At 35.5% G+C, this 22,369-nt stretch overlaps 1 pseudogene; it reads left to right on the top strand.

Annotated features, from left to right (window-relative positions):
* The first annotated feature begins 1,200 nt into the window (after window positions 1-1,200).
* Window positions 1,201-15,030, top strand: LOC125669592 (alpha-L-fucosidase-like; annotated as a pseudogene).
* Window positions 15,031-22,369: the final 7,339 nt, after the last annotated feature.

Here is a 22,369-nt window from a genome sequence, read left to right on the forward strand (position 1 = left end):
GTGACACGGTACATTCGTTTTTAAGGTCATCTCCGAGGGGTCGACCCGTGACATTCACACTTGATGCCGAGTGTTTGGCGAATGAACTGTCACTACCCTGTTTTAACGACTTAGGCCTGTCATCGCCGGGATTCGAACCCCGACCTTTATGGAGCGCCAAATTAACATAAACTCAAATAATTGAAGATATCTTCAATTATTTGAAGATATCATCAATTCAATTATTGCTCTCTTTAATTGAATTAATGCGCGCATTAAATCAATTATTGCTCTCATCAAATGAATTAATGCGCGTTTCAATTAAATTATTGCTCTCCTCAATTGAATTAATGCGCGCATCAATTGAATTAATGAGAGCAATAATTGATTTAATGCGCGTATTAATTCAATTATTGCTCTCTTCAATTCAATTGATGAGAGCATCAATTTCGTAGAAATATTGCTGCAATAATTAATTTAGAGCTTGGTATAAATAATTTGATGATCTCTTTAATTCAGTTGAAGATATCTTTAATTATTTCAATGCTTTTGTATAAGGAATTAATGCGCGCATCAATTCTTTTAAAGAGAGCAACAATTCAATTAAAGATATCATTAATTCAATTGTGGATATGTTGAATTGAAGATACCTTTAATTATATAGTTGCTCTCTCTAAAAGAATTATTGCTCTCTTCTAATGAATTAAGATATCATTAATTCAATTGAAGAGAGCAATAATTGAATTAATGCGCGCATTAAATCAATTATTGCTCTCATCAAATGAATTAGTGCGCGCATCAAATTCAATTGCTCTCATCAATTGATTTAATGCGCGCATTATATCAATTATTGCTCTCTTCAATTGAATTGTAGCGCGCATCAATTCAATTGTTGATATCATTAATTCATTTGAAGAGATCATTAATTCAATTAAAGGGCGCATCAATTCAGCAGAAGAATTTATGCTATCATCAATTCAATTAATGCGTGCAATAATTCAGACTGAATATATCATTAATTATTTGAAGAGATCTTTAATTAAATTGTTGTGCCCATCAAATGAATTGACGATATCTTCAAATAATTGAGATATCTTCAATTATTTGAGTTTATGTTAATTTGGCGCCCATAGACCTTCCGCTTGCGGGGCGAACGCGCTACCTCTAGACCACCGCGGCGGTTTTGACCTCGCATATGTTAGGATTAAATGCCATGAACCAATTTCTATCCTTTGTACATGTATTACAATGTAGGCTAATTATATACACTATTTTATGGAATATTTTATCTTTCTGTAATAGAAACTGCAATGCAAACCAACCGATACATTAATTTCCCAAACATTACTTGCAGAAAATAACGGTCCGGGTCTTTAAAAAATTTATAAACTCTAAGTAATTTAAATTACTATGATATTAATTTTATAATGATTAAACATTTCTTACGACCTCTACTTGCATAGTAGATAATAAATATGGCGCTAGCAATCTAACCTATCATTCTGGCGACTGTATCGGGCTCGAAATCCAAAGTATTCTCAACAACTAATCATTTGGATTACCTCGTCTTTTCCCTTTTTCTTTCAGTTAGCAAAGGAAAGGGGCGAGGAGATCCGATCGAACTGATCAAATGGAGAAAAAGATGAAGTTTCATTTCATTGCCATATCCACCTTTCTTATATCTTCCCTTATTTTAGAAACAGTAGGTGCTAAATATGAACCGAACTGGGCATCCCTTGACTCACGCCCTCTACCAGATTGGTATGACAAATCGAAAATAGGAATTTTCATTCATTAGGGGGTGTTCTCTGTGCCTAGTTTCTCGTCTGATTCGTCAGAATGGATTTGGTACTGGTGGAAGACACAGAAGACGCCTGCTGTTGTCGACTTCATGGAGAAGAATTATCCGCCAGATTTTACGTATGCTGACTTTGCTCCGAAGTTTACAGCGGAATTTTACAATGCTGATCAGTGGGCAGAAATCTTCAAAGCATCGGGGGCTAAGTAACTACTTTTCAGCTTTTACTAGTATGAAAACAACCCAGAGACGTATATAACAGAGATAAGCAACTCTTTCCTTTCTTTTACCGCATAAAGTTTAGACTGACTTACCTATAAATTCTGAATTTCTACTAAAATTGGAATCAAACTTAACAAGTCTTGAAATAATTTGATGATTAAAAAAAAAATACTATCATTTAAAAATGGGCAAATCATAACCATTTGCTGAAATTGCGTTGATTTGGTCAACTCTAGGTCATGTTGCACAGGGTTTTGACACAATCGAGCAAACTGGTTATATAGTATATCTAGAGTGAAGGGAGCTAACAAAGCAGCCATTAAATTTTCGGTTGATCGCTTCAAACTCTCAAAACCTTGGTGTTAATCTTGATAATGCATAAAATGTTTTTTCAGTTGAAAGCTAGATTATTGTTCTGTTTTGTAATACATAAATCGTTTACCTGACGTCACAGAAACTTTGAAAAAATAAGTCCAACTCCCAAGAATTAGGTCGCTGTAGTTAACCCTACCCCATTTTCTCCATGCAATTTTCCTCCATTACATTGGCTTTTATGCATCCGTTGCAGTCCAGCTTAGAATTACTGTTTAAAATATAGCTACTTGTGGTCACCCTCACAATATTTGAATAAATGTCGATTGTCCATTTCGGCAAATCAGATTCGTTTTCACCAGCTATTAGATTCCGAGTTCAAACGAGTCAACCATATTATGGTTGTTCAGCACTGAATAACTCAAGTTCAAAAGGTGCAAGACGATTGGACAATATTACTACTTTTGCTGCACGGATCTTCACTGGAAATTTAAAGTTTAAATATAGTTGACTTGTTTGAACTTGGAGGCTAATAGCTTGTGAAAATGAATCTGATCTGCCGAAATGGATAATCAATTTGTAAATGTCTCAGATTTTCAACTAATGATCAAACTCCCTTCGTTGTAATGAGCTAAACTTATGATGTTTACATACATTTCTTTAATTCAGTTATTTAGCATTTATTCATATATAAATTGTTAGCTTGACTTTTATTTCAAGGTACATTGTGTTTGTAAGCAAGCATCACGACGGGTACTGTAACTGGCCGTCCAAATATTCCTTCAACTGGAACTCTGGTGAAGTAGGACCGGACCGGGATATTGTGGGTTAGTTTGGGGACCAGTCTGAAATCTGTGTTTTCTTAATTAAGTTTTTTTAAGGACTGGACTGAGATACTGTGGGTTAGTTTGGACCAAGTCTGAAATCTGTGCTTTCTTAATTAATTTTTTTTTTAGAACCGGACTGAGATATTGTGGGTTAGTTTGGGGACCAGTCTGAAATCTGTGTTTTCTTAATATAGTTTTTTTTCAGGACTGGACCGGGATATTATAGTGGGTTAGTTTGGGGACAAAAAGTTTTGATATTTTATATAAAAGTAATTGATCATCAAAGAAAAACACCTACAGACTTTTGGTCTTGAGGTCAAGGTTACGCAGACTTTCTCACAAATTTTACTACACTGAGAACTTTATATACAAAGGGCACAGTAGTTAATCCTGCAGTTAAACAGGGAAATGCAGATTACAGTAGTTAATCCTGCAGTTAAACAGGGAAATACAGATTACAGTAGTTAATCCTGAAGTTAAACAGAGAAATGAAGATTACAGTAGTTAATCCTGCAGTTAAACAGGGAAATACAGATTACAGTAGTTAATCCTGCAGTTAAACAGAGAAATGTATATAAGTTAATCCTGCAGTTAAACAGAGAAATGTAGATTACAGTAGTTAATCCTGCAGTTAAACAGGGAAATACAGATTACAGTAGTTAATCCTACAGTTAAACAGGGAAATGTAGATTACAGTAGTTAATCCTGAAGTCAAACAGGGAAATGCAGATTACAGTAGTTAATCCTGCAGTTAAACAGGGAAATGAAGATTACAGTAGTTAATCCTACAGTTAAACAGAGAAATGTAGATTACAGTAGTTAATCCTGCAGTTAAACAGAGAAATGAAGATTACAGTAGTTAATCCTACAGTTAAACAGGGAAATACAGATTACAGTAGTTAATCCTGCAGTTAAACAGAGAAATGCAGATTACAGTAGTTAATCCTACAGTTAAACAGGGAAATGTAGATTACAGTAGTTAATCCTGAAGTCAAACAGGGAAATGAAGATTACAGTAGTTAATCCTGAAGTCAAACAGAGAAATGAAGATTACAGTAGTTAATCCTACAGTTAAACAGGGAAATGTAGATTACAGTAGTTAATCCTACAGTTAAACAGGGAAATGTAGATTACAGTAGTTAATCCTACAGTTAAACAGGGAAATACAGATTACAGTAGTTAATCCTACAGTTAAACAGAGAAATGCAGATTACAGTAGTTAATCCTACAGTTAAACAGGGAAATGTAGATTACAGTAGTTAATCCTGCAGTTAAACAGAGAAATACAGATTACAGTAGTTAATCCTGCAGTTAAACAGAGAAATGCAGATTACAGTAGTTAATCCTGCAGTTAAACAGAGAAATGCAGATTACAGTAGTTAATCCTGCAGTTAAACAGGGAAATACAGATTACAGTAGTTAATCCTGCAGTTAAACAGAGAAATGTATAAAAGTTAATCCTGCAGTTAAACAGAGAAATGTAGATTACAGTAGTTAATCCTACAGTTAAACAGGGAAATGTAGATTACAGTAGTTAATCCTACAGTTAAACAGGGAAATGTAGATTACAGTAGTTAATCCTGCAGTTAAACAGAGAAATACAGATTACTGTAGTTAATCCTACAGTTAAACGTAGTCTGTGCACGGCCATTTGCTTAAGCTATTACTACACTGTACCAATTTCGTAGAAAAGTGGAACTGGAAGTTCTCTGAATATTTTCATTTTGAAATTGTAGCGACATTTTTCTCACAAAAATGATGATGATTTTCATTAAAGAGTATTCGTACATTTATTTTTAATTTACATAAAGTTAAAAATGTTAGTTACTTATTATCATTGTCTATTTTGTACTTGTATGCTGAAATACAGGCTATATTACATCTGATTCACATTTTGTACTTGTATGCTGAAATACAGGCTATATTACATCTGATTCACATTTTGTACTTGTATGCTGAAATACAGGCTATATTACATCTGATTCACATTTTGTACTTGTATGCTGAAATACAGGCTATATTACATCTGATTCACATTTTGTACTTGTATGCTGAAATACAGGCTATATTACATCTGATTCACATTTTGTACTTGTATGCTGAAATACAGGCAATTTTACATCTGATTCACATTTTGTACTTGTATGCTGAAATACAGGCAATTTTACATCTGATTCACATTTTGTACTTGTATGCTGAAATACAGGCAATTTTACATCTGATTCACATTTTGTACTTGTATGCTGAAATACATGCAATTTTACATCTGATTCACATTTTGAACTTGTATGCTGAAATACATGCAATTTTACATCTGATTCACATTTTGTACTTGTGTGCTGAAATACATGCAATTTTACATCTGATTCACATTTTGTACTTGTGTGCTGAAATACATGCAATTTTACATCTGATTCACATTTTGTACTTGTATGCTGAAATACATGCAATTTTACATCTGATTCACATTTTGTACTTGTATGCTGAAATACATGCAATTTTACATCTGATTCACAATTTGTACTTGTATGCTGAAATACAGGCTATATTACATCTGATTCACATTTTGTACTAGTATGCTGAAATACAGGCTATATTACATCTGATTCACATTTTATACTTGTATGCTGGAGTACAGGTAATTTTACATCTGATTCACATTTTGTACTTGTGTGCTGAAATACAGGCAATTTTAAATCTGATTCACATTTTGTACTTGTATGCTGGAGTACAGGCTATATTACATCTGATTCACATTTTGTACTTGTATGCTGGAGTTACAGGCTATATTACATCTGATTCACATGTGCTACTCTGCTGCAGGAGAGTTGGCCGAGGTAATAAAGAACAGAACGGACATCCACTTTGGTCTCTATCACTCCTTATTCGAGTGGTTTCACCCCCTGTATGTAAAAGACAAGGCCAATAACTTCAAAACACAGGACTTTGTCAAGGTATGTGTAGCCAGGCTTGGATTTCTAGAAAAAAAATATCAAACTTCAGTTTGAGTTTCCTTTTATTTGAACAGTCAAAATTTGAGTAAAATTCCAGACTCAAGTCCAAGTTTTGACTAAAAAGTTTTGAAAAATCCAGGCCTGATCTCTTCCAAATAAGGATGAAGACTTGCTTCCTTCTCTAGGAATCACTTGCTCCCTTTTCTAGGAATCACTTTGTCCATCTGTCTTTACATATGAGATTTTTAAAAGCAATTATTCTATAACTTTGTGAAGCTGATTGATTTAACTCGCAACTACAATGTAATTGTGAATACATAAGACAAGGATAACCTATAATGAGTTTGAGGTTAAAAGGTCAGAGGTTAAGTCAATAGGACACTGATAAAGAAAGCAACTTAGGACTTCAGCTGATTATCCTTTTTAATTAGAGTAATGAAACTTCTGGCACAGACTTCTGATGGGATGAACATGACCCTTATTGAATTTGAGGTGTAAAGGTCTAGTAAATTTGACATGTTATAAAAAAAGAAATGGTTTAACCGTTAAGACGTTTAGAAGGAACTTTTTCATTTCATGTTGATACTGCTATAATTAAACTCGCACCAATAGTGAGTACATACAAGGCCATCTTTATTGATTTTTGGGTCTAATCCATCTGTTTGTTGATTTAAAAAGTTTCAAAATATCATTTAATCACTTACTGAAGCTGAATAGATTTAACTTGTACCAATGATGAAAACATAGGACAAGTATTTAGTGATTTAAGGTCTTAAGTCATATGAATTAGACACTGATATAAGAAAACAGTTTCTGGGCTTTCCCTTTACATCTTGATTGAGTCATCATTCTTCACACACAGACTTGTCGTGGGTTGAGGATGATCTCTATTGATTTGGAGTCAAAAGACTAAGACATATGAAATTTTGAGTGTGCCCCACAGGCCACAGAGGGTTTTGTCCTGTTTCAAGAGTTAGCTGTAGTGTACATTTGTTACTTTATCAATGATTCAGAACATATATTTGTACAGACAAAGACATTGCCGGAGCTGTATGAAATTGTCAACAAATACAAACCGGACATTGTGTGGTCAGACGGAGACTGGGAAACAACGGACGTTTACTGGAATGCCACAGAGTTCTTGGCCTGGCTGTATAATGAAAGGTGGGACATTTGTACTTAGCAGTGCCATAAAATCGGCTCATAACCCTGCCTGTTCTAATGTCTGAGTGACGGCTCATAACCCCGCCTGTTCTAATGTCTGAGTGACGGCTCATAACCCCGCCTGTTCTAATGTCTGTGTGACGGCTCATAACCCCGCCTGTTCTAATGTCTGTGTGACGGCTCATAACCCCGCCTGTTCTAATGTCAGTGTGACGGCTCATAACCCCGCCTGTTCTAATGTCTGAGTGACGGCTCATAACCCCGCCTGTTCTAATGTCTGTGTGACGGCTCATAACCCCGCCTGTTCTAATGTCTGTGTGACGGCTCATAACCCCGCCTGTTCTAATGTCTGTGTGACTATCCGCAGCATTTCTATAAAGCAATATTGTATAGATAGTGCATGTAGCTGAGGGTAACATCGATAATTTTCAGCCTGAGAAAACCATTGTCAACCGAGGCACAGCAGACAATAGTTCTCGAGGGGTGAAATGTTACCCTTAACTACATGCACTATTTGTTACATTATACTGTATGTCATACATTTATAAGATGTTTTACTGGTTATGTCGTCTAGAGATCTTCTGTGAACCATACATACACAATCTGTGCGCATGTGATAATTTTTATGATATCACCCGTTGTCAAGTATTGTTTCCCGTTGCTAGATATTAGCACCCCGGCATTATTTCTCTTTTTAGAGGATAAAAATATGGGTTTTTTAAAAAATGTTTTTTGACCAATCAGTTTCAACTGAATTACATGAAAGTATGATATCATATAATATTACAGAATAAGCCTGTTTAAATGCCCATCTATCAATTTGTTATAAGGGACCAGCTGTTAATCTGTTATAAGGGACCGGTTGTTGATCTGTTATAAGGGATCAGCTGTTGATCTGTTATAAGGGACCAGCTGTTAATCTGTTATAAGGGACCAGCTGTTAATCTGTTATAAGAGACCAGTTGTTAATCTGTTATAAGGGATCAGCTGTTGATCTGTTATAAGGGACCAGTTGTTGATCTATTATAAGGGATCAGCTGTTAATCTGTTATAAGAGACCAGTTGTTGATCTGTTATAAGGGACCAGCTGTTTATCTGTTATAAGGGACCAGCTGTTAATCTGTTATAAGGGACCAGTTGTTGATCTGTTATAAGGGATCAGCTGTTGATCTGTTATAAGGGACCAGTTGTTAATCTGTTATAAGGGACCAGCTGTTAATCTGTTATAAGGGACCAGCTGTTAATCTGTTATAAGGGACCAGTTGTTGATCTGTTATAAGGGACCAGCTGTTAATCTGTTATAAGGGACCAGTTGTTAATCTGCTGTAACATTTGTTTTACAGTAATTGTTGTGTATCATTGTTATCACTGGTGAGTACATCATTCTGTATATCAATAAATAGTAACTTATTCCTAGATATTAATGTTTACTGTATAATGACTCATGTTCAAGGTCTGTATTTTGTATCGTCGACTGACCAGTTTCGGTGACCTTAGTGATAAACCACGATTTTCTCATTAATCACTTAGATTAAATGAATAAACAATACACCTACCTTTCAAGTAATTAAATTCCTTTACTTTCATCCAAAAATTCCAAATTCTTTGGTACGTTAATTCAATATATTTTCGTAACAAAAAACATGTCACTTTGTGGTCCTAAAATGGTGACGTCACCTATTTCGGTGACCATTGTAAATATAGGGTTGCCAAAAGTTTGTAACTGTTAAAATGTATACACAGGAGGAATGTGCAACTAAACGTCAATGAATAACTTAACATAGTGTAGAATTCTAGACTTTTGGTATACTTTATATTAATTTGAAGGTTTGCTTGAAAAAGTAATAAGTAAATGGGCTTATTTTTGGGGTGCTCGTGTTGATTATTTGCATACTCTCCTTCTAGTAGTTCATTTTCGGAAAAAAATTGAAGATGTACTCTATATATGTTTGCAAACACTACGGCGAAATTGATGACGCAACCTACACCCGGAAACAACAACACACACACGTAAACAAAAGGTCACCGATTCTGGTCAGTCACTGAAATAGGGCAGTCAACGATACATGTATCATGTTTCAGTCCGGTGAAGGGTAGCGAAGCTATAATTGATTTTGTACACATATCATATTTCAGTCCAGTGAAAGATAGCGTAGCTGTAAATGACAGATGGGGAAAGAATATTCGATGTAAACATGGAGGATTCTTGAATTGTGATGACAGATATAACCCAGGTTGTTGTTAACATTAAAAGCATACTGACAATTTGCTAATTTGGAAAGACATAAATAGCATATATGCACCTAAAAATGCATTGCCAAAAAGAAGTTTGATTGATAATCAAATATGATGTGATTTCAATCACTTCTGAGATTAACTCACATTGTTTACTACCATGAGATATAAGAATATAATTTTAATGGTAATTTAGTGATATTAAACCTCTACTTACTGTGTTTTTAAAAGAATTCTACAGAATGTAATTTAGTGATATTTAACGTCTACTTGCTGTGTTGTTACAGGAATTCTACAGAATGTAATTTAGTGATATTTAACGTCTACTTGCTGTGTTGTTACAAGATTTCTACAGAATGTAATTTAGTGATATTAAACCTCTACTTACTGTGTTGTTACAGGAATTCTACAGAATGTAATTTAGTGATATTTAACCTCTACTTACTGTGTTGTTACTGGAATTCTACAGAAGAAGAAATGGGAGAATGCCATGACTATTGACAAGTTTTCCTGGGGATATCGCAGGAGGGCCACCATAACTGACTATCTGACCATGAAGGACATCACAAAAGTCATAGCTACCACTGTCAGGTCAGTTCCCTTTACTAAGCTATCATTGTCAGGTCACAGAGTTGTTTTCCTTTATTAAGCTATCACTGTCAGGTCACAGAGTTGTTTCCCTTTACTAAGCTATCATTGTCAGGTCACAGAGTCGTTTCCCTTTACTAAGCTATCATTGTCAGGTCACAGAGTCGTTTCCCTTTACTAAGCTATCATTGTCAGATCACAGAGTTGTTTCCCTTTACTAAATTATTGCTGTCAGGTAACAGAGTTGTTTACCTTTACTAAGCTATCATTGTTAGGTCGTTTCCCTTTACTAAATTATTGCTGTCAGGTCACAGAGTTGTTTCCCTTTATTAAGCTATCACTGTCAGGTAACAGAGTTGTTTACCTTTACTAAGCTATCATTGTTAGGTCACAGAGTCGTTTCCCTTTACTAAGCTATCATTGTCAGGTCTTTCATTGATTTAACTCTCCGGAACCGATTCTATGCCAGGTATGGAATCAAATAACACAAACGAATAATGTTTGTCTTGATGTGTATGGATTATAAATGATTCTCTTCTGTCTTGATGTGTATGGATTATAAATGATTCTCTTCTGTCTTGATGTGTATGGATTATAGATGATTCTCTTCTGTCTTGATGTGTATGGATTATAAATGATTCTCTTCTGTCTTGATGTGTATGGATTATAAATGATTCTCTTCTGTCTTGATGTGTATGGATTATAGATGATAATCTTCTGTCTTGATGTGTATGGATTATAGAAAATAATCTTCTGTCTTGATGTGTATGGATTATAGAAAATAATCTTCTGTCTTGATGTGTATGGATTATAAATGATTCTCTTCTGTCTTGATGTGTATGGATTATAGATGATAATCTTCTGTCTTGATGTGTATGGATTATAAATGATTCTCTTCTGTCTTGATGTGTATGGATTATAGATGATAATCTTCTGTCTTGATGTGTATGGATTATAAATGATTCTCTTCTGTCTTGATGTGTATGGATTATAGATGATTCTCTTCTGTCTTGATGTGTATGGATTATAAATGATTCTCTTCTGTCTTGATGTGTATGGATTATAGATGATAATCTTCTGTCTTGATGTGTATGGATTATAAATGATTCTCTTCTGTCTTGATGTGTATGGATTATAAATGATTCTCTTTTGTCTTGATGTGTATGGATTATAGATGATTCTCTTCTGTCTTGATGTGTATGGATTATAGATGATAATCTTCTGTCTTGATGTGTATGAATTATAGATGATAATCTTCTGTCTTGATGTGTATGGATTATAAATGATTCTCTTCTGTCTTGATGTGTATGGATTATAAATGATTCTCTTCTGTCTTGATGTGTATGGATTATAGATGATAATCTTCTGTCTTGATGTGTATGGATTATAAATGATTCTCTTCTGTCTTGATGTGTATGGATTATAGATGATAATCTTCTGTCTTGATGTGTATGGATTATAGAAAATAATCTTCTGTCTTGATGTGTATGGATTATAGAAAATAATCTTCTGTCTTGATGTGTATGGATTATAAATGATTCTCTTCTGTCTTGATGTGTATGGATTATAAATGATTCTCTTCTGTCTTGATGTGTATGGATTATAGATGATAATCTTCTGTCTTGATGTGTATGGATTATAAATGATTCTCTTCTGTCTTGATGTGTATGGATTATAGATGATTCTCTTCTGTCTTGATGTGTATGAAATATAAATGATTCTCTTCTGTCTTGATGTGTATGGATTATAGAAGATAATCTTCTGTCTTGATGTGTATGGATTATAGAAAATAATCTTCTGTCTTGATGTGTATGGATTATAGATGATGCTCTTCCATACAGTGAATTATCTACAGTTACGTTTAATGTGTGTGGAAGGCATTACTAATGATATTGACTATGTTGTGCTTGATCAGTTGTGGAGGAAATGTCCTAATCAACATAGGACCTACTCATGATGGACGTATTGCACCGGTGTTTGAGGAGCGTCTGCGACAGATGGGTCAGTGGCTGGGAGTGAATGGAGAGGCTATCTACGAGTCTGTGCCGTGGACTCACCAGAATGACACCTTCACACCAAATGTCTTGTGAGTGTCTGAAATAGGGGGATCAAATGAATTTACAAAAATAGTATCATTACTTCATCTAACAGTGGCATTATGAAAATAAATGAATCCAGATTAACCTTTTCATTTATATGTGATTATAACGACTTAAATTAATTTCACAAAAATAGCCACGATATAGACAAGTTTAAACGTGTACATTGTACGTATATGTTGGAAAATGAAAAAGTTGTTCGATATATGGGATATTGGGTTGGGGTTTTTTTGGCATCAGGAATACTTGGTGAATTTTTCTCAAGAAACTAGTTTGATACCTTAGCCTTTTATTATAACCCCCCCCCCCCCCCCCCCCCCCCCCGCAAACGAAGTTTGGGGGGGTATACTGGAATCACTTTGTCCGTCTGTCCATCCGTTTGTCCGTAGACACAATTTGTCCGAAGTTTATTTATAATACCGCTGGACATATTTCATTCAAACTTTATGCACATCTTTTATATATTATGTAGTTGTGCATCTCCTATTTTCATTGAAATATTTTAACAGTTATAGAAGTTACGCACATTTTCTTTTCATTTTGGGGGTTGCGCACTTTGTCCAGAGTTTAATTCTAATACCATTGAACAAATTTGATTCAAACTTTATTCTCATCTTATATATATAATGTAGTTGTGCATCTTCTATTTTCATTGAAATATTTTAACAGTTATGGAAGTTACGGACATTTTCTGGTTTGGTTGTACTTGTAGTAATAGACACAATTTGTCCAGAGTTTATTTATATAATATACATTCCTGCATTCACATTGATTGCCCTGTAGATAATGTGAAAATATCCAATGTGCTTGCATTAAATATTTCCCATCATCTTATATGCCCCGCGGGGGGTATTAATCCCATTAGGAAAGTTCTAATTGTGGCTCAATTTCATTTTAAAAATGTATCATTTATTTTGCTGCTTTATTTTTTGGCATATTTTCATCTGCATGTTAAAATTACTGGTTATATGGTACGCATATATATATTTTATACTGATTTTTGTTATAGGTTCACTTCAAAGAAGACAACTCAGGCAACTGCAACTTATGCTATTGTCCTTGACTGGCCCAAAACCAACCAGCTGGTCCTCGGGGCACCTGCTGCCTCTACAACTACCGTGGTAACAATGCTTGGTTATCAAGGAAACTTCAGCTGGAAACCAAACTCCTCAGGAGGAATAGTAATTCAAATACCAGTTATACCATTTGATAAAATTCCAAGTCAGGATGCTTTGGTGTTTAAATTGACAGGACTCAAGAATTGAAGTGGTTTCTTTCATAGGACACGTCTATGAGATAGTATTTATACTGTTCACTTGTAATCATCATTGAATAAGGAGATACTAGTACAGCATATGAGAAAATATATATGTTGACTGGGTTTAAGTGCTGTTGGACCAGTAGATCACAGGCAACAATTTGATATGAGGATTTATCAAAAATGTGATGCCTGAGAAAGGAACTCCAAATAATAAGCTCTAAGAGGATACTCATGTTAAACTGCTGATAATGCTGTAGTAAATCTAATGTCAGCTGATCAACATTTTACTCTCTATTTACTTACTGCTCCAACATTTAACATTTATTAACCAAGGTTGAGGGCAATATGTTTTGTTGGACCTGAGGCAGTAGGTAACATTTTGGTCAGAGATCCAACAAAACTCATGTTTCCCCAACACCCAGTCAATATATGTATTGTTACTCCCTCGTAAATTTACAACCCTCAAGAAGAATTTGATTTCCATTGAAAACATCACAATGGTGGATCCATATTTTAGTCGGAAATTAAGCACCAAAATCCTACAATCAGCCACCTTTATTACATTTCTTGTTTTATTCCTGTCTCTGTTACATGTACTTATCTTTATCTGAATAATTAGTGAGCCCCTTGTACAAGTATTAGGCCAATTAAAATTAATTGATAGATTATCATCTGCCCCTCAAAAAAGGGTCCACCCCGATTTTTTTTTTATTTTCGCCAAAATTACGAATTCAAACAAACTTGCTTCCCAGTGACTTGAGTGATGATGAAAGTCACAGAATGTTGGTTTTATATCTTCTTACTAGGATTCTTTGAATGTTGACTTGATTAACACTTTTGTGTGATGCCTTTTGTCATTAATTTTTTTCCCTGGGAAATGAAAATTGAAAAATAAAATCCTCCAATCTGCCCCATATTTTTTGTGACCCCGGATGATAATCTACTAATTAAGTTGAATTGGCCTTAAATGACATTTTTGTCACATATACATTACAATAGTCCCAAGAGGGGTTGAGTTATGATAAAGTCTCGTAACGTTGCGAAAATTAATCTGGGATTAGGATGAACAAATGTCAGGGTTAATTATGATTTAACCAGATTTATACCGGTGAATATTAATGTGATAATGTCAAATGGTCCAATGAAAACTTAATGTTTAGATTGAGAATTTTTCAGTGGACCAGGCAGTCCAAACATTGGCTGTGCTGGACTCTTTATTGTTAAATAGGAAGTAATTTGTGAGGTTATAACAATGAAATGTGTTGACCAGTCAACATTTCTTGATATTTTAGCACAGAGTCTGTGATCATACATATCATAAGGTTAATGACCTGTATAAATATGTGTTTGTACATTGAAGACTACATACAAAATGCTCCAATCATACACAGCCATACACTGTGTATTTTGTTGTTTTATAATAATTTTTAGAATTTTAATTATATTTGTGGTGCCATTTATATATATATATATATATATATATATATATATATAATATTTTTGTATTTTTCATATATGATTAATAATGATTAGATCTATACATTTCAAAATATCCCAAATATAGTACATATTGTTTATTTTTAATATAGTACATATTGTTTATTTTTAACACATCAATGTAGAGGTCTTCAACTTCCTCAAAACAATAAATTGAATTGTTTAAGGACCTTTCATACCAAATCAAAACAACAGGATTAGGTGGGTATTTACAAGGAACAGATTTTTAATTCTATACAAACATCCATGTATTTTCTTACAATTTTGTTATGCTGCGAAATCTTTTGTAATGTTCAGTTGGGGATCTAAGGGAGGAGGAGGGGGGGGGGGGGGGGGGGGGTCAGTTGGGGATCTAAGGGAGGAGGAGGGGGGGGGGGGGGTTATGGATTTTGGATGGCCATTTTGGAGTCCTGGGCAGAAAAGGTACTAACTTGGTCCCACTCCCTGAAAATTTTCTGGATTCATGCCCGATACATACACGCGATTGCAAAATTGTCAGATTTTGATTTTTTTCTGCTAAAGCAATCCGTTTCCACACCCCACAAACTGTAGATGAAGTAGTACACACAATACTGCTGAAAGGAGGGCTAGCTATTCATTTTCTCCACTATATATCTGTTCGATGTTGTACATGAAGTTTATCAGGATTGTTTCCTCACCTTTATTAAATCTCGCCCACGGCCTCTCTACAGGGAATGAAAATCTCATCCTTATTTTTTGTATATTTAAACTTTACCAGTGTACTGCTATGCTTTATGAATTTGTCTCCTTTGTAGAATATACATTATGCTGTGTACATTCTAGCTTTAACATTTCTGATTTCAACATTCAGTGGGAAATTATGTGTAACAGTATATGCTCTTGAGTTACATTTTAGAATTAATGCATTTCTTTACATTCCAATTATACTGCACCTTGATGAATAAATTTACTATTTTCAACATATTCCTATGTACTGCATTATTTGTTATCCATGCAAGAGATGTGTCTAGGGATCTAGGTACATGAGCTGCATCATTGATACTGCCAATGAGGCTGTGTACGTATTGACCAGTCACAGGTCAACAACAGGAACTTGGTCCGACTTGTAAACAAGCAGTCAAATAAGTTAGGATACAATATTTCCCACCCAGCATTTCTCCAGACAATATATACTCCATCCAGCATTTCTCCAGACAATATATACTCCACCCAGCATTTCTCCAGACAATATATATACTCCATCCAGCATTTCTCCAGACAATATATACTCCACCCAGCATTTCTCCAGACAATATACTCCATCCAGCATTTCTCCAGACAATATACTCCATCCAGCAATTCTCCAGACAATATATACTCCATCCAGCATTTCTCCAGACAATATATACTCCACCCAGCATTTCTCCAGACAATATATACTCCATCCAGCATTTCTCCAGACAATATATACTCCACCCAGCATTTCTCCAGACAATATATACTCCATCCAGCATTTCTCCAGACAATATATACTCCATCCAGCATTTCTCCAGACAATATATACTCCACCCAGCATTTCTCCAGACAATATATACTCCATCCAGCATTTCTCCAGACAATATATACTCCACCCAGCATTTCTCCAGACAATATATACTCCATCCAGCATTTCTCCAGACAATATATACTCCATCCAGCATTTCTCCAGACAATATATATACTCCATCCAGCATTTCTCCAGACAATATACTCCACCCAGCATTTCTCCAGACAATATATACTCCACCCAGCATTTCTCCAGACAATATACTCCATCCAGCATTTCTCCAGACAATATACTCCATCCAGCAATTCTCCAGACAATATATACTCCATCCAGCATTTCTCCAGACAATATATACTCCACCCAGCATTTCTCCAGACAATATATACTCCATCCAGCATTTCTCCAGACAATATATACTCCACCCAGCATTTCTCCAGACAATATATACTCCATCCAGCATTTCTCCAGACAATATATACTCCATCCAGCATTTCTCCAGACAATATATATACTCCATCCAGCATTTCTCCAGACAATATATACTCCACCCAGCATTTCTCCAGACAATATATACTCCATCCAGCATTTCTCCAGACAATATATACTCCACCCAGCATTTCTCCAGACAATATATACTCCATCCAGCATTTCTCCAGACAATATATACTCCATCCAGCATTTCTCCAGACAATATATATACTCCATCCAGCATTTCTCCAGACAATATACTCCACCCAGCATTTTTCCAGACAATATATACTCCATCCAGCTATTAAAGGATCATTTATGCCACTTATTGCATGTTGACACGTACGTGTATTCTTTTGTATTTATTTTCATCACATTTTATTTACTATTGCTGCTGTATCAAGGTATACAAAGAGCGTAGGGATGTTAACCAAATTACTTGTACAAGTACCGACAACAGAACCGACTGTCCAAAGCTGGGGTGTGCAAACTCGGTTCATTCTGCAACTACTATACCAACAAATCTTGTCAGGTCCCATGTACCTCGAGCGTAAAATGGCTAGTTTTTTTCAATGGTTTATTTATATTTATGCCAATTTAAAACTGAAACAATTCGTATGTTACATTGTCAAAAACCAAGACACTGCAAAGTCTGGGCAATACACAAATGTTGGCATCATAAAATGTAATGATTCCAGCATATTTTTTTTTTTTACAATTAGGGATTGTTTTTATGGAAGACCAATGTCCCCAGCTCCCCAAATGAAATTTCTTCACTTAATGTAAATAGTAAATGCTAGTTTCTAATTTTTGTGTGGATTTCTAAAGCATAAAATACAAATAAGCAGTTGTATGATTATTTTGTCTCCCCTCTTTCATGGTGAATATTGTTTTTGTACTTTTTCTCCCTCACAAAATCTTAGGACTGCTTCTCCTCCTATATGGCCTATCAGATAGACTTAAAACTTTGTACAATGTTTCATTGCCATCTGTAGATGTGTATACTGTTTAGACGTGAGGATTCATTTGTTTTCCTTGAAGTTATAGTCGATCGAAGTGGGATGGAGGTTGTAGAAAAACTTGTGAACACTTCTCAATGGCTTATCCCAGACTCAGCTTTGTACAATGCTTCATGCGCACATTGTTGTGACAGGAGGACCCAATTGTTATTTTCATTTCAAGTAGATCTGCTGGTAATATGGGTGCAAAATAGCTCCACATTTCACCTTTAAAGCTTACTAGATAACCTCGATTTGACGATGTTCATTGTTCTGACCCACGGATCCAATATTTTCCTACAATTTACAGTGGTTCAAAGAGAAGTATGTTATAGCTGCTTTTTTCCATTAACAAGGGCATGTTCACTTTCATACTGGTACCTCAGCGCAAGTCACTATTTTTGTATCACACAATACAATGACATTGGTCACTTCTATGTTGAATCTTTTTCCTCAATGCAGTTCATATTGTCCCTGTTCCTCCTCCATACCACGCAATGTATCAAGAGGAATACCACGCAATGTATCAAGAGGAATACCACGCAATGTATCAAGAGGAATACCACGCAATGTATCAAGAGGAATACCGAGCAATGTATCAAGAGGAATACCGAGCAATGTATCAAGAGGAATACCACGCAATGTATCAAGAGGAATACGGAGCAATTTGTCCCTGTTCCTCCTCCATACCACGCAATGTATCAAGAGGAATACGGAGCAATTTGTCCCTGTTCCTCCTCCATACCACGCAATGTATCAACAGGAATACGGAGCAATTTGTCCCTGTTCCTCCTCCATACCACGCAATGTATCAACAGGAATACGGAGCAATTTGTACCACGCAATGTATCAAGAGGAATACGGAGCAATTTGTACCACGCAATGTATCAAGAGGAATACGGAGCAATTTGTCCCTGTTCCTCCTCCATACCACGCAATGTATCAAGAGGAATACCACGCAATGTATCAAGAGGAATACCACGCAATGTATCAAGAGGAATACCACGCAATGTATCAAGAGGAATACGGAGCAATTTGGAGCACTTTCAAGTTGGGGAGCTGGGGGATTCATCTTTTTCTTTCTCCATCAGCAAAAAGTGTACTTCGTTTATCACCAACACAAAAATTGTAAAACCCAAGTACTCACATTCTTAATTTCTGCCCAGTTTACGAAAGCTGATCCAAGTTCTATGCTAGCTTTCATAAAGCACTGCTCAAGCACTATCTACATGTAATATAAATAAATCTCAAAAAGTTCCAAAGTTTCGTAATCTACATTTATTCTTCAACTTCACTTCTTGAGATTACCACTACAATCAAATCGGCAACATACTAGGTATCCCGAAGTTATAAAAGAGAGTTGGTTTTTAAAATTTATTTATGATAAATAGACATGAATAATAAAACTTGACACAAACATTGACGCTGTACTATTAAAACCAAAAGCAATGGAGTTGATGAGGTGAATGATGAGGATAAAAAAAAAATGTTTTCTAAGTTATATGACAGTCATATTCTCTATATATAAACTTGTACACAACATTCAGGTAGAGTCTTTTGTTCAGCTCCCAGAATATTCTCACCATGAACACTTCAAGCTGCTTTCTGTGTGCCCTTCTTTCCAATGAGAGATTTGTGAATGTGTGGAATGACACCTAGAGGAAACAAATATCAATATAGTAAATCTACCCAATTAACACAAAAAATACTGTATGTGAATTACCTGTACTAATGCCATGCAAGTTCATTCACACCCATGGTTTTCATCAGTTACATATACATGTATTTATACAATTATTCAAATGTTTAAACATGATGCAGTTTTGTAGATCAATCACAAGCATCGTGTTTGTAATTCTAATGTCCATAAAATGTGCTTGGGTTCCTTCTTAATGAACATACATGTATATTTTTATAAATTCAACACAGATCACAAGAGTGAGCAATGTTATCGATATATTGCAATATTTCCACTGACGATAATACATGTATATCGCGATATGAAAACTGGATACCAATATATCGTAATATCATTCAACTAGAGATTGTTTTTATGAAAAACAAATGTCTCCCCAGCTCCCCAAATTGGAAGTGCTCCAAATGAAACCTCCCCCCATGTTCTGCATGGTATGGAGGAGAAAGCATGAACAGGAACATAGACATTATGAACTCCAATAAGAAACATAGGAGAAGTGTTCACAAACTATTTTACACCCTCCACCCCTCAAATCCACTATAAATTTAAGGACAACAATTGGATCCTCCTGTCCCTGCAAAGCGTTCACAAGCTATTTTAACATCCTCCACCCCTCTTAGATCCACTATAATTTTTAGGAAAATAAATCGATCCTCCTGTCCCCACAATATGTACATCTACAAATGGCAATGAAGCATTGTACATAGTTTCAAATCTATCCAATATGCCATATAGGAGAAGTGTCCACAAGCTATTTTACATCCTCCACCCCTCTTAGATCCACTATAACTTTTAGGAAAATAAATTGATCCAATATGCACATCTACAAATGGCAACGAAGCATTGTACAAAGTTTCAAGTTTATCCGATAAGCCATATGGGAGGAGAAGCGTTCACAAAATTCTGTGACAGTCAGATAGTACAAAAGCAATATGTCTCTCCCTGAAAGAAGGGGAGACATGTCTAAATGAAACGCACAGAATAAAAACATTCTCTCATTCTAGTAACTTATTCTGTTGTTTAATTTGCAGAATAGCGTTGATTACCTCGATCTTTAATACAGCAAACCGATATAGATTGCGAAATGGGGAACCAAATATGTATGTAACGTGTAGAAGACGGATGTGATTTTTGTGAAGCTTTAAAACAAGTTAAAATTCAAAAATGAAAAAGTATAAACCTAGTGATGGGCTGATTATCGCCGACAATCGAAAGTCGGTCGCTATACGTCTCCCAACGTCGATTATCGATTACAGTTTTCATAATCATTTTATTTGAAAAAAAAAATAACATGACGTATATAAAACAAAATAACTTCGTATGACTTGACATGAATTTTCTTCGAAGGCGAAAAAAAAAATGTCGGCACCATAAGATACCGATTTTTTGTATTCCGGAGATGAAAAAAACCCAGCAGATTATACATGTACATTCATTCTGTTGTTTATACTCATGCCTATTATAGAAACAGTCTATACATTTAATCCTTATATTTTGAAATTATATTATATATATTGTTATATCAAGGTGAAAGATCAGCGGTTCTATATATAGAGAGAAATATATATAATACAGTAAAAACGGCGTATGTATAATTTCTCATAAGAACACGATTAGGTATTTAAGAAACGCATTTCCTGTTTGAAAGTCCCGTGGGGATCCGGGTTAGAATAGGTCCTAAGTATCCCTTGCTTGTCGCAAGAGGCGACTAAATGGGGCGGTCTCTCAGATGAGACCGAAAAAAACCGAGGCTCCGTATCACAGCAGGTGTGGCACGATAAAAATCCCTCCCTCTCAAAAGCCGTAAGCGCCGATCATAGGCCTAAATTTTGCAGCTCTTCACCAGCAATGGTGATGTCCCCATAAAAGTGAAAAATTCTCGAGCGAAACTTTAAACCAACCAACCTTTTTGAAAGTACATGTAGTTTGGACTGCGATGCTTCACAGCGACAAACTTCTCTTACCGCGTTATTAGTCATGTACTATGTCAGCAACCTTTCATGTAAATTTCAACTCTTCGATCTGGCCTAGTGGTTCTCGAAAAGATTTTAAAATAACCCACCCTATTTTTGCATATTTGTGATTATCTCGCCTTTGAAGAGGATGGCCCTTCATTTGAACAAACTTAAATATCCTTCACTCAAGGATGCATTTTGCCAAGTTAGGAAGAAATTGTCCCAGTGGTTCTGGAGAAGAAGTCGAAAATGTAAAATGTTTATAGACGGACAACAGGCGACCAGAAAGCTCACTTGAACTTCTTCCAAACTTGGCAAAATGTATCCTTGAGTTGATTTGACTGGTAAACATTGACCACGATTGACGCGCGGGCGCACCGAATACAACTAGCCTTTATTTCTTATATTTCGCGGTGGTCCAGAGGTAGAGCATTCGCCCCGCATGCAGATTAAGGTCGGGGTTCGAATCACAGCCGCGACAGACCTAAGTCATTAAAACAGGTAGTGACAAACGCTCGGTATCAGGTGTAAAGTCACGGGTCCTCGGAGATTACCTTAAAAACGGACGTCCCGTGCAACAGTAGGTGTGGCAGGTTAAAGAACCCTCACTGCTCAATGGCGTAAGCGCCGAGCATTGGCCTAAATTTGAAGCCCTTCACCGGTCTTCGTGACGTCTCCATGAGTAAAAAATGCTCGATAAGGACGTTAAGCAAGATACAATCAATCAAGATATAGTTACATTCTATATATAATTCATATTTCTTTAGGAATCCCCAGTCCTTATAATAGACGTACTATATTTATCTGTA

This window comes from Ostrea edulis, chromosome 4, assembly GCF_947568905.1.
Source record: "Ostrea edulis chromosome 4, xbOstEdul1.1, whole genome shotgun sequence".
In the NCBI taxonomy this organism is placed as follows: Eukaryota; Metazoa; Mollusca; class Bivalvia; order Ostreida; family Ostreidae; genus Ostrea; species Ostrea edulis.